The following is a 14,622-nucleotide window of genomic DNA, read 5'->3' on the forward strand; positions in this document are numbered from 1 at the left end:
AAATTTAAAGACAAAAGAGGGCCATCACCAGTGAGGTAGTCCATGTGGAGGGCTGGAAAGAAGAAAGAGGAAAGACTGTGGCTCCTGCCTTCCTAAGGCCTAGGCCAAACGAGGCAATGGAATCAGAGTGACGGTTAAGCATAGTAATCACAGGCCTTTAAATGACAATGTGAGGGATTGCACAAAGTGAAGAACACTTACATATTCAATAGAGGTGGAAAAAGAAATGTTAAGCTTGGAAGAAAAAGAGCTGTGCAGTGGGCACAGACCTTACACATCTCCAGATATGGTTTTGGTGTATTTGATGGTGTATGGCGCCATCGTATATCCAGGTGGCACAGTGTCCCCATGCCAACAGGACAGTGGCAAAGTTGCACACTCAATGTTGACATTTATGACTGAAATGTAAACAAGTAAAAGGAATTGACTTAACATTACTCCCTCCCCCCCAGAAAAAACCTTGATCCTAGACAGGTCATAGACTGTATGTACCCGTCTCCCATTTGCAGATGACAAATAACCAAAGCCCAGCCCCTGGAGGCCTTTTTTCAAATCTGTTTTCTTTTGTTACTTGTTATAGCTCATGGGGGTGGGGGGGAGAGAGACAGAGACAAAGACAGAGAGAGACTGGACAGAGAGACACAGAGAGATCTCAGCTATATTTTAAGAAGGAAGAGGAGGAAGAAGAGAAGAAAAAGAAGGAAGAGGAAGAGGAAGAGAAGGAAGAGGGGAAGCCAACTCCATTTGGTTCCAGTTTCTTGACTTCATTTCCTTTCCTGGTTGTCAGTCATATTCAGTCTCCCTCTCCATACCCTCTCCTGCCGTCCTCTCCCCAACAACCCTTACCATTCATTTCCAGGCCCACAACCCCACACAGGATAGCTTAACCAGCCTCTGTCTTTTGACCGAGGGACACCATACACACAGTGACATGGTCCAGGGTTCCTATGAGGACTGGAGTCAGTGCACACCTAAGGCTGCAGCAGAGTTCCAGCGTCACAGGCAGGAACCATTCCAGTATGGGAAGCCAGTTTTACAGCTCACAGGAGATCTTACCTCTGTTCTCCAGCTCACTTTTCTCCAAATACGTGTTTTCTGGAGCCATCTGTGCTGAGCACAGGGTTCTGGGCTTATCTTCATGACCCACTAGATGTCCATCCTGTGCCTCAAGGGTGTCCCACAGGCACAGAGCTAATCCTGCAGGGTGGAGTTCTACCCCTGGCAGAGAAAGGCAAAGTCCCAAACTGACACCCCTGTCACCTGGATGTCTTCCCTAGGAAGGTCTTCACCAGAGCCTTTTCTTTATTAAATTCTCACTGTCTGCTACTACCTGGGTGGCAGGTGAACAAATGTCCCTGGGGTCCACTTAATAGCTCTTCCTCTCTTCCTCTACCTGTTCTGCCTTCTTGAGACAAACACTAACATGAGCCCCCAAGCCTTTCAGCTCAGCCAAAGGACTAATAAGTCAGCCTCCCTGGAGTCTTGAGAGAAAGGCAGTATCTTCAAAGGCAACAGTAGCCATTTTGCTTCAAATCCTAGATCCACTTCTAGGACCTCCCTATGTTATCTGCTTCTTTGATGATAAAATGGAGTAACACCTTCCAAGGCGTTATTGTTTTAAGGGCTAAAAGGATGCAACTATTCCTAATGCAGCTGCAGAAACATTGCTCACAGTAAGCGTAACTCCTCTTCCCCTCTGTTAACAAGTTTCATCTTTTATCTCTCTACTATAGAGATTGCATATTAGAAAATACAAGGACAGATGGGAAATATTAAAACCCACACATTTCGTCACAGAGCCTATGAAGGGTGAAATGATAAACCAAAGAAAACACATCAGGGTATCAAAGATCATATAATTCTGTGGGTATAAACAGACTTTCTCAGGCAAGGCAGGCACAGACCAAAAATCAAAACAGCCACTGGTCCGGGGCAGTAAAACCACCCAACAGGTGAGTTACAAATGAGTCTAGACACTTGAATGAGTTAGTTGCTATTGAGTTGCTTTGATCAAAATACCTACCTAACAACTTAAGGGTGAGAAATTTGTGACTTGGAGCTCATGTTTCCTTCCATGAACAGGAAAGGGATCTCATCAGGAGCTTGTGAGGGTACTCCTCACATCACAGTGGATGAAGGGGTAACAAACATCGCAGAACCAACACCAGGTAACAACTTTCAAAGGCTACCCCTGGAGACCAACTTCCAGCAGTGGCCCCAATGCCTACAGCTTCCACAGCCTCCAAAAATAGCATCACCAGCTGGGACCAAGAGTTCAATCCACGAGCCCGCAGGGAACAGCTCACATTCAACCACAAGACTATATTTCTGCTTTTCACAAAGTGGGTCACAGAACAAAATGTAGAATAACAAAAACGGCGGTGACTTCTCTAGAAAAAAAAATCGCCAAAGAGAAAAATCCAGGTGGCCCTGGGTAAAGCAAGGAATCTTGAAGAACACTACTACAGAGAATGTGAGAATGAGGGAAACCAAACCTGACAATTCTGATAGTGTTAAAGGCTTCTGCTCTGATTGACACATAAGTAAGGGATAATGAAAACCACAGAGTGAGAGAAGGTATTTGCAAAGAAGAAGACAACTCAATAAAAGGTAGGTTGGAGATCTGGACAAATGTTTCAATGAAGATATGTAGACAGTAAATAAAAACATAAAAAGGAATATGTACACTCTGTGAATTAAAGAGGCAGCGCCACATGCCCAGGAAAACAGGCAGCTTCCAGACAATGCTGTCAATGCTGTCAATGCTGTCTGAGATATCGAGGCTTGTTTTCAGCCACAGGGAGTCTCATTCCCTTTTGATTAACTCCAGAGACTTTGGAAGACAGCTTGGCAAAAGTAACCTATGAAGTTAATTGTTCAATTGTTTTTCCATAACTTTAGTGATCTTAGATAGGGGATATGGTTCACATATGGATAGTTAACATGAAACGCACTCAGGAAGTTGCCCAAGAGACAGCCAGGCCACCCACCACTCCCCATGCTAAAGCAGCATGACTTGGTCCTGCTGAGTGGAAGCAAAGGGCTGGTTGGTCCAGAACCAACTGCACAGAGTTGTTTCGAAGTGGTGGTAGCAACCCTGCCTGAGTCAGAGAGAAAACAGAAGGTAGAGAGCTGAGCTGTCTCGGATTTTCTGAGGAGGCCCCTGGAGGATAGCTTGCTGGAAAAGTAGGCCTGAGATGGGCAAAAACTAGTCTTGACAGAGCAGGCGTGGTCACTTTGAGGGTCTGCTGCTGAGGCACCTCTGCAAGTCTTTGTTATCCCTATGGGTCTGGGCCAACCTGCAGTCAATATAGCACAAGGGATGGGGAGGCAATACTGCATAGTGTTTCTCTGAGGCCAAAACCCTTGAGCTTGCTGCTGCCATGGCGACCACTTCTGTCAATACACTTCCCCCTCAAGGCTCCATCCTAAGCCCTCTGTTTTCTTCAATACAACTCTCCACCTAACCACATAGGCTTCCCCTTGCCTTGCCTTTTGCCTCTGCTTCACATTTGAAAGTCCTTTTAAGCCCCCCTCTCCTACACATCTGGAGGCCTTTTGATTTTTTTCTTTGAGAATGCTAATTAGATGACTTTCTAGTTTTCTCAAACTATTATGCCATCAACAAAATCACTGTGACCCTTCAAGAGCAAGGAGGCTGGAGAAGGGAGGAAAGCTGGTACAGTGACATCAAGCAGGGAGGGTTATCTGACAATCCTGTTCCTGGATGGCGATGCAGCCCCAGATCAAAAGATGCTATGGAGTTACCAAGTCCAGGTGAAGGGGCTAGCTGCCCTTCCTCATCCTATTCTTCACACTGAGACCAAGTGACGCAGGAGAACCAGAGAATGGGAAGTGAGATTTTAGTCACAGGTCCCCATGCCAACCCCTTTCTCCCCTCCACTGGAGGTACTGAAGAGAGGGAGAATTCCGTAATGACAGCTTTTCATGTGGCAGGAAACAGGCCTTTGAGACAACCTATTACAAAAGGCTTCACAGGAAGCCATCCTTCTGTTTGGTCTTCTCCTGTCCTAAGATTACCGGTTGCATTCCAGTAATGTGATGGGAAGGGGCTGCGCTCACAGAAAGGGCTTCTGCCTCCACCATGATTTCCTCACCATCTACGATGCCTGCACCCTCTTCCTCAGCTGCCTTAATTCCTTCACAGTCTTTGCTCAGGCTGAGTCACATCTACGCAGATCTTCCCTCAACCTTCTTTATCTCCACACACCCGTCCTCTCCTCATGCCTTCCTTCTCATCTCTCACCGTAAGCCACGTAAAGGCAAAACATGTTGGCTCCCCACCCCTCACATCCAGCACAGTATAGAAATATCCAGCTTTCCTGTTATATCACTATGAGTGACAGGGCACTGGGCTAGGCAAACAGCCTTGCATCCTAGCTGCATACGTTTGGGTCCTAACTCTGTATATCTGTTAGTCACCTCTATCTTCTATCCATCACCTACCAGGCACCTATCTATGTTCACTAGTCATCACTTACTCTGAACTTAGGGGCTGGACTTAGTGTTATGGTTTCTGGGTCTTCTCAGGTACGATGCGAAGATGAGAACACCAAGCTGGTTTGCTGTGGATTTGAATAAAGAGATATGAGGAAGACAGACGGGGGGGGGGGGAATACATAATATATGACAGACAGTTGGGAAGATAGAAACATAGGTAATAGATAAATTAATTAATAGATGATACATAAATGATTGGTTATAGATGATATAAACATAGATGATAGATGACAGATAGGTAACAGATAATAGATAGATAGATAGATAGATGACAGGAGGATGATTCAAATGATACCTGGCATTAAATTTTCGGTGAGTGCTAACTACCAAATCGTCACCACCATCATCATCTAACTGGCTATCCTGAAAGAAGCTTCATGGTTCCCTAGGATACTGTCCTCACCTTCACCATAACCAAAGGCTTCCATTACCTGGCTTACAGATTATTCATCCAGATTACGCATCTGACACTGACTCCTCCTTCCAAACTGGGGTACACATGCTAATCAGAGGGTGGAAGTGACTATATCAGGTAGAACAACTTTTCAAGAGAAGCCGAAAAGCCCCAAACTCTTCTCTCAGCTAGTGTTCATTGTTAAAGAAGAGCTAGGTGCCCAGGATAAACCAATTAGGCAAAAGCAGACAGAAGAGAAGGAAAGAAAAGGAAGCTGAGGTATCTATCAGTAATGACCTTGGGAAGACAAGAAATGTTTCTTAAGAAGAGAATTGCAGTTGCTTCCATTCAGGATATTGTGTTCATTTACTTAATTTCTTTAAAAAAAAAAAAAAAAGTTGTTGAGAAGAAAATTACTAAGATGAGGAAAAAGAAAACTTTTTTAAAAGCCAAAGAATTGCAAGAAACAAGCCAATATGTAGCTTGCATCTGCCAGCAATACCCTCATCAAAGAAGGAAATAAGATACAAAATTGAAATTGCTATTCAAAGAAACTTGATAAACAAAATAATCCATTCAATATAACAGATGTCTGTACAATAGTGTGAACCATGACTAAAATATCTGACCCCTCACCTACCACTGGCAGTGCTGCCAATCACAGAAATCTTAACTAGAAAACCTGAAGTGTGTGGAATAAAACCGGCTGTACTACAATGTCAGCAAAATACATTCAGACGGACAAGAATGGGAGTATTCTAAAGGCCTCATCAAAAAAAGTGTACTTTGAAATGCTGCATCCTCTCAAGCACGGATTCTGTGACTATCATGTTTTCACCTTTAACTCGTGCAATCCGTTCTGTAGTTCTAAACCACTGGACGGGTAGCCAGGTGATCCACATGATGGAAGATTATGTCCCAAGCGCTTGGACTCCCATCTTAAATGAGGAACAATCAGATTGCCTCGTTTAAGGTCACCACTTTGCCCAGCTCCAAAAAAAACAAACAAACAAAACAAAAAAACAAAAAAACAAAAAACAAAAAACAAACAAACAAACAAAAACAACCCCAAAACCTTGTTCTAAGGTGAGAGAGATGTTATCACTTCGAAACCCTGATTCAGGAAAGTTACTGGTTATTTTTACTGCATTCACATTCAAACCCAAATAGGTGAATAATGGCTTTTTATGCTCTCTGTGTCTTTCATGGACACTGTGAAAGTTACCAGAAACATTATCATATGTTAGGAATGGGGGGGGGGACAAAAGCTAATACACAAATAAAGACTGTCAAAAATATTAATCCTCAAGTTTCTTTGTTGCCCCATTTCCTGGTTCATTTCTGATGGGCTTCCAATGAATTGAAATGCTCAAACAGACAGGCCTTAAAGGGAGGTGACTTTTCATTTCTAAGTCTGTCCCTAAGCAGAGCAACTGGTGTCCCTAGGGACTCATTCAACATTCATTCAAATCATGGAGAAAGAGACCCAGTTTGGAAGATATTTTTCTAGAGTACAGAGGGGGCCTTTGATCCTAGCTCAGATAACAGCTGCCCAGCCTCAGAGGGTTTTCTGCTAGCTGTGTCCCTCAGGCCAGGTAAGCCTCCAGGGAGGTGTCTAGTTGACCTCAAAGCTCAGCCAAGCAACTGACACCTGAGGAAGGGTCTTTGAGTGGGCAAGAGAGGCTGGCATCGAGTGTTATCGCTCTGTCAGTCTCTCTCCTGGCTGGAGACAGCCCACAGGAAACAGACTCCAGAAGGGAGTCCTGTCTCCCCTGGATTCTCCCCCACTGTAAATGCAGAGGAAGGCAGAGAGCCAGGAACTGCCTTAGGCTTTAGTCTCTCCTTGTGCTTTCTCACTGTTTTGCATTTTCAACAAAGTGTCACATTGGAAGTCTTTGACCCTAAGTTCTTAAACACAGAAGCAAAGGAGAATATGCCTGACAGTCCCAGGAGGAAACAAACATGTTGCCCGCCTGAGAAAATAGACCTGGAAGGAAACCATTTTTCTTTTGAGAACTAGGTAGATTTGTAAACGAACTGGAATAACTCCTGGAGAACTCAAGCGATTCAGCTACATAGTAGCTGGGAGTGGCTGAACTACAGCTTCCATTGCTGTGCCTCTGATGTGGGCCATAAGGGAATCACCCAAGTTACAAAGACATAAAAATTACTTTAATATAATTGAGAATATCAAACAGATCACCAGCAACATCAAGATTATCTGCTATTCCTAATCTGATAAGCTTGTATTCGTCTTTCCTTCACCTGTTTGTATAATAAATACTCATAAATAGTTATTGTGGGAAGGCGTTGTTTTACCTTATTTCTCACAATGCTGAGACTCAGCCTCAGGGTCTCACATTTGCCAGACACATACTCTGTCACTCAGTTACACTTTCAGACCCATGGCATTATTTTCAATTTTATAGGAAATAGAGAAATGCAGATACCGTTATAGATGACTGTTAATATATGCAGTCCATGTATAGAATGAAGAAATTATGAGGGTATTGTATAGGAGTAGTAACTATCAGAGAAGTGTCATCAGCCAGAGTATTCAAATCTTGTAGTGACTATCAATCTTATCACAAGTTTTAGTTCCAATTACTGAGTTAATTACAATGGAATTTAGAGGATTTTGCCATCTAGGCAATCTCTTCCCATATCACAAAGAGGAAAACCGCTACCATGCACAGTGGGATCTCACAATCACTGGAAAATGATGAAGGGGTTTGATGTTGCTCACTTGCTCACTTCCAAACTCCATTCTTACCATAAAACACTACATCGCTGCAGTAACAGAACCTAGACAAGCAAACAAGAAATCCTCCAATCTTCTGCTAGTCTGCATTTTTGGATAACGCTTGCTGGCTCCCCTAGGAAGACGAATTGTCATTAGAAGGGAAGAGTGCCGTACTCAGGGGATCTTTGCTTACCTTTAGTGTTGAGCCAGAGCATTGACAAGGCAGGAAGAAGAGATATATCTTTATTACTGTGAAGAGACACCAAGATTATAGCAACCCTTATAAAAGAAAGTATTCAATTGGGGCTGGCTTAGAGTTTCAGAGGGTTAGTCCATTCTTACCATGGCAGGAAGCATGGCAGCATTCAGACACACGTGGTGCTAGAGAAGGAGCTGAGAGTTCTACATTTGGATTCACAGACAGCAAGAAGAGAGAAAAACACTGAGCCTACCTGGAACATTTGGAACCTCAAAGCCCACCCTCCCCACCCCCAGTGAAGGCCACACTTCCTAACAGTGCCACTGCCTATGGTCCAAGTATTCAAACACATGAGTCAGCACATTCTACTCCCTGGCCCCCACAGACTTGTAACCATACCAAAGTATAGAAATGCCTCAGTCCAACTTCAGAAGTTCCGTAGTCTATAATAGCCTCAACATATTTTAAAAGTTCAAAGCTCAAAGTCTCTTATGAGATTCGTGTAATCTCTTAGCTGTAATCCTCTATAAAAACAAAATGAAAAAAAAAAAAAACACCCCAAAACCCAAAACAGATCACATACTTCCAGCATACAATGGCACAGGCTATACCTTACCTTTCCAAAAGAGAGGCGAGTGAGCACAGGGAGGAGATTCTGAACCAAAGCAAGGCCGAAAATCAGCTGAGCAAACTCCAAACTCTGAATCTCCAAGTATGATGCCAAAGAGCTCTTCAGATCTTCAACTCTTTTCTGATGTGTTGACTGCAACACATTCCCTTAGGCCGGCTCGGCTCCACTCCCTGTTACCAGTTCTCCTCGGCAGTATTCCAAGGCTCTGATACCTCCAACATCTTCAAGTTTCCAAGGCAATCTAGGCTTTGCCTTTACAACGTCACACAATGGCCTCTCTGGGCCTCCTTGCAGGGACACCCCTGCCACATGCCTAGCCTCAGAGGATTTCTTTAGTTATGAAGGGAGATTCCATAACTCTTTTCTTCTATCCTTGACTTTATAACCAAAACTGCCAAGTTCTGCTGCTTGCTGAAACATGGTCCCCTGTTCAATCACATCTTCATCAGCTCTCTGTTTCATGGTTTCCTTCACTGTCTAACCCTGGCTGTCCTGGAACTCACTCTGTAGACCAGGCTGACCTTGAATCTAAAGATTTCTCTGCCTCAGCTCTCAGCTCTCGGCTCTCGGCTCTCGGCTCTCGGCTCTCGGCCCTCGGCCCTCGGCCCTCGGCTCTCAGCTCTCAACTCTCAGCTTTTCTTTAATTCCTTTTTACAAGTGAGATCTTGCCTTGAAGTCACCACTTCCTTTATTCCATTTAATATCAGGGTTTTCTTTAATTTATCTCCTTGAACAAAAAGACTTATCTTCATTCCACTTCCTAATGTTGCGGCCCTCTCCACTCCACTCTTGGCAGCCACTGTTTCCTGGCCCAAGCTGCCGCTCAGGTCGCTCCGGTAAGAGACTCGAAGAATGGAGACAAGACAGAGGTTCTGATCAAGTCTCAAGTCTCCTTTATTGAAGGGAATTCTGAGGTATTTATACGCTTTTGCCACGTGTCTTGTAGGCGCGTGGATACCACGTGCCTTGCAGGTGTTGATATGACGTAAGCCTTACAGGCGTGGATACCATGTGCACCTTACAGGCATGTATGGCATGGATAGCACGTGGACAGCACGTGAACTGCAATGTCTTGCAGGCGTGGCTACCACGTGCACCTTGCAGCTGGGGGCAGTAAACAGCAAAACAAAATATGTTGGATATCAGAGTGTGATTCAGCTGTTGTAGGCTGTTGAAAAACAAGTCTCACGTCAGGGTATATGGCTCAAGATGGCTGCAAAGCTAATAGCCGCTTTCTGCTAAAAGTCGGCTCCCGACACCTAATGCCTCCTTTCTCCTTAAATTGTACATTTTGTATTTTTTTCTTGCTTTCAGCTTGCTCCTTTTCATTGTAGACCATCACAAGGGAAATGCTAGTAACAACCAAACAGAGTCTATACTAGGCTATTTTGAGATTTCCTCTGCCAAGGCAATTAATCCAAAACTCTTCAATTTAACCTCTGGCAGATTTTTTTGGACAGGATGCAGAAAGCAGCCACAGTCTTCACTAAAATATCACAAGAACAAGCTCTAGACTACATATTAACATTCTTCTCCTCTGAAATCTCTTGACCAAGGCCTCCACAGTTCAAATCACCCTTAGCACCAATGTCTTCCATGCTCCTAATTATATGACTGATTAAGCTCCACTGAAGATTATTTTCTAATCCAAAGTCCCAAAGTCCAGATTCCTACAAACAAAATCATGCTCAGGCCTATTACAGCAATAACCCAGTTTCTGGTACCAACTTCTATTTTAGTTAGGGTTTTATTGCTGTGAAGAGACACCATGACTATAGCAACTCTTGTAAAAAAAAAAAAAAAAAAACATTTAATTGGGGCTGGCTTACAATTTCAGAGGTTCGGCCGCTTATCATTATGGTGGGGAGTAACTCATCATGCAGGCAGACTTGGTGCTGAAGGAGTTGAAAGTTCTACATCTTGATCCACGGGCATCAGGAAGTGCTCTGACTGGAACTTCTGAGACCTCAAAGCCCATCCCCTAGTAACACATTTCCTCCAACAAGGCCACACCTACTCCAACAAGGTCACAACTCCTAATAGTGCCACTCCCTATGGGCCAAGCATTCAAACACATGAGTCTATGGGGGCTATCCCTATTCAAATCACCACAAGATATATTTTGTTTGTTTCAGAGACGGCTCTTCCCTGGAGTCCTCTGAGATGAAGATGTTGTCTTTAGTTAGGAGAAGGCAGCATGGCAGGATGTGGGATGTGTGTACAACACACTCAGACATGTAGAGACACATCCATGTGAGACCCACCTCTTTTTTTTGCAAGACACAGAAGATGCTTTGATGTCTATCCCTCTCCTATCTTCTTCCACCTGCCATTAAAGCACCCTCTTGGCTGCAGAACGAGGCTTTCTCTGTATTCTCCATGGTTTTATTTTGCTATGTAGCCAACAGAGAAGACCCTTTTAATTTGCTACTTTGTTTTATTAGTTTTTTTCCGCATTATTACCACTGTCAAATTCAATTGACCAAAAACTCCTCCCATGCTATACCTGAAGAAGCTAACAATTTTTCAGCTAACCCTAGGTAATAAGTCAGTGTGCAGGCATCTTGATTGCCTTTCCTCTTCATAAAATAACACACCTGTCTAAACTAAAGACATTACACTGGACCCAAAGAGCAGACGAAGCAACTACTCAGGATTCACTGAGATGATACTGTGCTATATGATACTGTGTATATATATATATATATATATATATATATATATATATAAAATATATGATATATAATATGATATGTGCTATATTCAGAATCTGTTTGAAATTCAGGGACGTTATGTTAGTGAAATTTCTAGAGTCTAGTGGAGTATGAATCATTGAAATGGACCGTTGAAAATGTCCTCCTACAACCAAGAAACAGATTTTAATTTTTGGAGGCAACATATTCTCCATTTGAGTGTATCACTCCAGTCCATTTATCAAGTGATCCAAAAAGCTGCTGCTTTTTCATGAATAGCAGAAGAATGTATATATGTGTGTAGTACCTGGATGTCTGTGTATTTATATATGTGTACATGGGTATAGGTGTATATTATGTGTATGTCTGTTTATATGTATATGTGTATTGTGTATATGTGTATATGTATTTATGTGTATGTGTGTGCATGCATATGTGTATATGTATATATATGTATGTACATATGCGTATATACACATGTATATGCATATACACATGTAGTATCTATGCATGTATATATAAATATTTATGTAGGTATATTTTACATGTATGTACATGCATGTATATGTGTAGGAGTATAGGTGTGTTTACATGAGTATATGAGGCTCCATCTCTTAAAGGTTCCACTCCTACAAATGACACTGCCTGCTGGGGACCAGGTGAACACAGGAGCCTATGAGAGACATGGTACCTATAAATCATCATAATGACCATGTCTCATGTCTCTTTGTGATGTGATTTTTTTTAACTTCCTGTAATATCTCTTTCTCATCTCTTTGCTTCTGGGTTGCCCAAGCAGTTGGCTTTGACCAATTCAATACAACAGAGGTGCCTCTGAAGGCTTCCAAGCCTCTCAGAAGCCTCATGAGTCCTCTCCTCTTTTTCTTGGAGCACTGTAACTGAGAAGAATCGGAGTAAATGATCACATGGCAGGAGAAGCCAATTGCTAGTCACAGGAACCATTGCACATTACACTGTAGATACGTGAGTGGCAGTCCTCCTAGACCATCTCTGCCAACAGAGCTCCTGACACAACCAAACACAAGATAATGAGCCAGGAAACAAGCTTGTCAGCCATAGAATAGGGAAAAATGAACTTCTGTTGTGTTAAAATATTTACTACTTATTGCTCAACAACCGAGGTAGCTGAAGCACCTGGTAAGGTACCTGGTACCCAACTGTCTCACACTGGGTACTCAAAATGCAGGATGGGAAATGCATGTACCAAACAGATCAAGACAGTACATTTAACCATACCTTTTGATTGAATCTTTTAATATGTACACTAAATTGCAAATACATCAGAAACAATAAAAATTTTACATTCTATAAAATATGTTTATATAATCAGTAATATAAGACATACTATGTTATATAAGCACAAAATATACAATCATATAGTACATAATCATATATATGCATCTTACATCTATAAAATAAGTCCCAGTTTTCAACATTAAGGTACACAAGTACTGTCCTTATAAGAAATCTTATAAATTTAAAACAATGGAAAACGAATAAGTGACCGCGACGGAACTCCTGTCGTGGTCTCTCGCTACGCTCTCCTCTCCAGACAAGATGACCTTCACCACCTGCTCTACCACCTTCTCCACCAACTACCGGTCCCTGGGCTCAGTGCGGACTCCCAGCCAGCGGGTCTGGCCTGCCAGCCCCACAGCCAGTGTCTATGCAGGTGCTGAGGGCTCTGGTCCCGGATATCCGTGTCCTGCTTTGTCTTGGGTGGCTCTGTGGGGTCTGCAGGCCTAGCGGATATGGGTAGAATCCAGACGGAGAAGGAGACCATGCAAGTCTTGAACGACCACCTGGCCAGCTGCCTAGTCAAGGTGAAGAGCCTGAAGACTGAGAAAAGGAGATGGAGATCGAAATCCAGTAACATCTGGAGAAGAAGGGGCCCCAGGGCATCAGAGGCTGAGCCACTACTTCAAGACCATCGAAGACCTGAGGGCTCAGATCTTTGCGAATGCTGTGGATAATGCCCGCATCGTCCTGCAGATCGACAATGCCCGTCTTGCCGCTGACGACTTTAGAGTCAAGTATGAGACAGAACTGGCCATGCGCCAGTCTGTGGAGAACGACATCCATGGATTCCGCAAGGTGATAGATGACACCAACATCACAAGGCTGCAGCTGGAGACAGAAATCGAAGCGCTCAAGGAGGAACTGCTGTTCATGAAAAAGAATCATGAGGAGGGAGTCCAAGGTCTGGAAACCCAGATCGCCAGTTCTGGCTTGACTGTGGAAGTCGATGCTTCCAAATTTCAGGACCTCAGCAAGACCATGGAGGACATCTGCACCCAAGTATGAAGAGCTGGCTCAGAAGAACCTCGAGGAACTGGACAAGTACTGGTCTTAGCAGATTGAGGAGGGTGCCACAGTAGTCACCACCAAGTCTGTCGAAATCAGGGATGCTGAGACCACATTCACGGAGCTGAGACGCACTCTCCAGACTTTGGAGATTGACCTGGACTCCATGAAAAACCAGAACATCTTGGAGAACAGCCTCAGGGACGTGGAGGCCCGATACAAGGCACAGATAGAGCAGCTCAATGGGGTCCTTCTGCACCTGGAGTCAGAGCTGACACAAACTGGGGCAGAGGGGCAGCGCCAGACCCAGGAATATGAAGCCCTGTTGAACATCAAGGTCAAGCTTGAGGCAGAGATTGTCACCTACTGCCGCTTGCTGGAGGATGGGCAAGATTTCAGTCTCAACGATGCCCTGGACTCCAGCAACTCCATGCAAACTGTGCAGAAGACAACTCCCTGTAAGATTGTGGATGGCAAAGTGGTATTTGAGACCAATGACACCAGAGTTCTGAGGCACTGAGGCTGAGAAGGAGGGAACCCCTGGGGGCTGAGAAACCAATAAAAGTTGAGAGTTCACTGGAAAAAAAAAAGAAAGAAAGAAAATGAGTAAGTACTGATATATGAAAATTTTAGTGGAGAACAACAGGACCACAAAGAAAGGAGCGATTTGTCCTGACTAAGGCATTGGGAGTGCCAGAAAAGACCTGAGAGGCATGACCCTAAATGCTGTAACTAGTGCAGACTGTGATACAGCAGAAGCTCAAAGCAAGTCCAGCACAGGGAGAATGTAGCCTATTGCCGGTCCCTACAGCCTCTGCCATCAGGCACTGGTCCCTACAGCCTCTGCCATCAGGCACTGGTCCCTACAGCCTCTGCCATCAGGCACTGGTCCCTACAGCCTCTGCCATCAGGCACTGGAGCTGAACCACTCTAAGAATAAATTCCCTTGAACTTTCCCAAATGACAGAGCTCGGACCTCCCTTTCCTTGTTTACTTCAAATCTCATTCCTAGAAGCTTCTTAGCTCTCTATGTTTTGCTTCCAACTCTAACAAATGAGTCTTGGTATTGGTTTGCTGTGCACTTGAATGCCAAATTTCTATAATATAATATAATAT

General features: G+C 43.8%; 1 pseudogene; it reads left to right on the top strand.

Moving 5' to 3' along the window:
• The first annotated feature begins 12,728 nt into the window (after nt 1-12,728).
• Nucleotides 12,729-14,052, top strand: LOC117707681 (keratin, type I cytoskeletal 18 pseudogene; annotated as a pseudogene).
• The last annotated feature ends 570 nt before the right edge of the window (nt 14,053-14,622 follow it).

This window comes from Arvicanthis niloticus, chromosome 4, assembly GCF_011762505.2.
Source record: "Arvicanthis niloticus isolate mArvNil1 chromosome 4, mArvNil1.pat.X, whole genome shotgun sequence".
Taxonomy (NCBI): Eukaryota; Metazoa; Chordata; class Mammalia; order Rodentia; family Muridae; genus Arvicanthis; species Arvicanthis niloticus.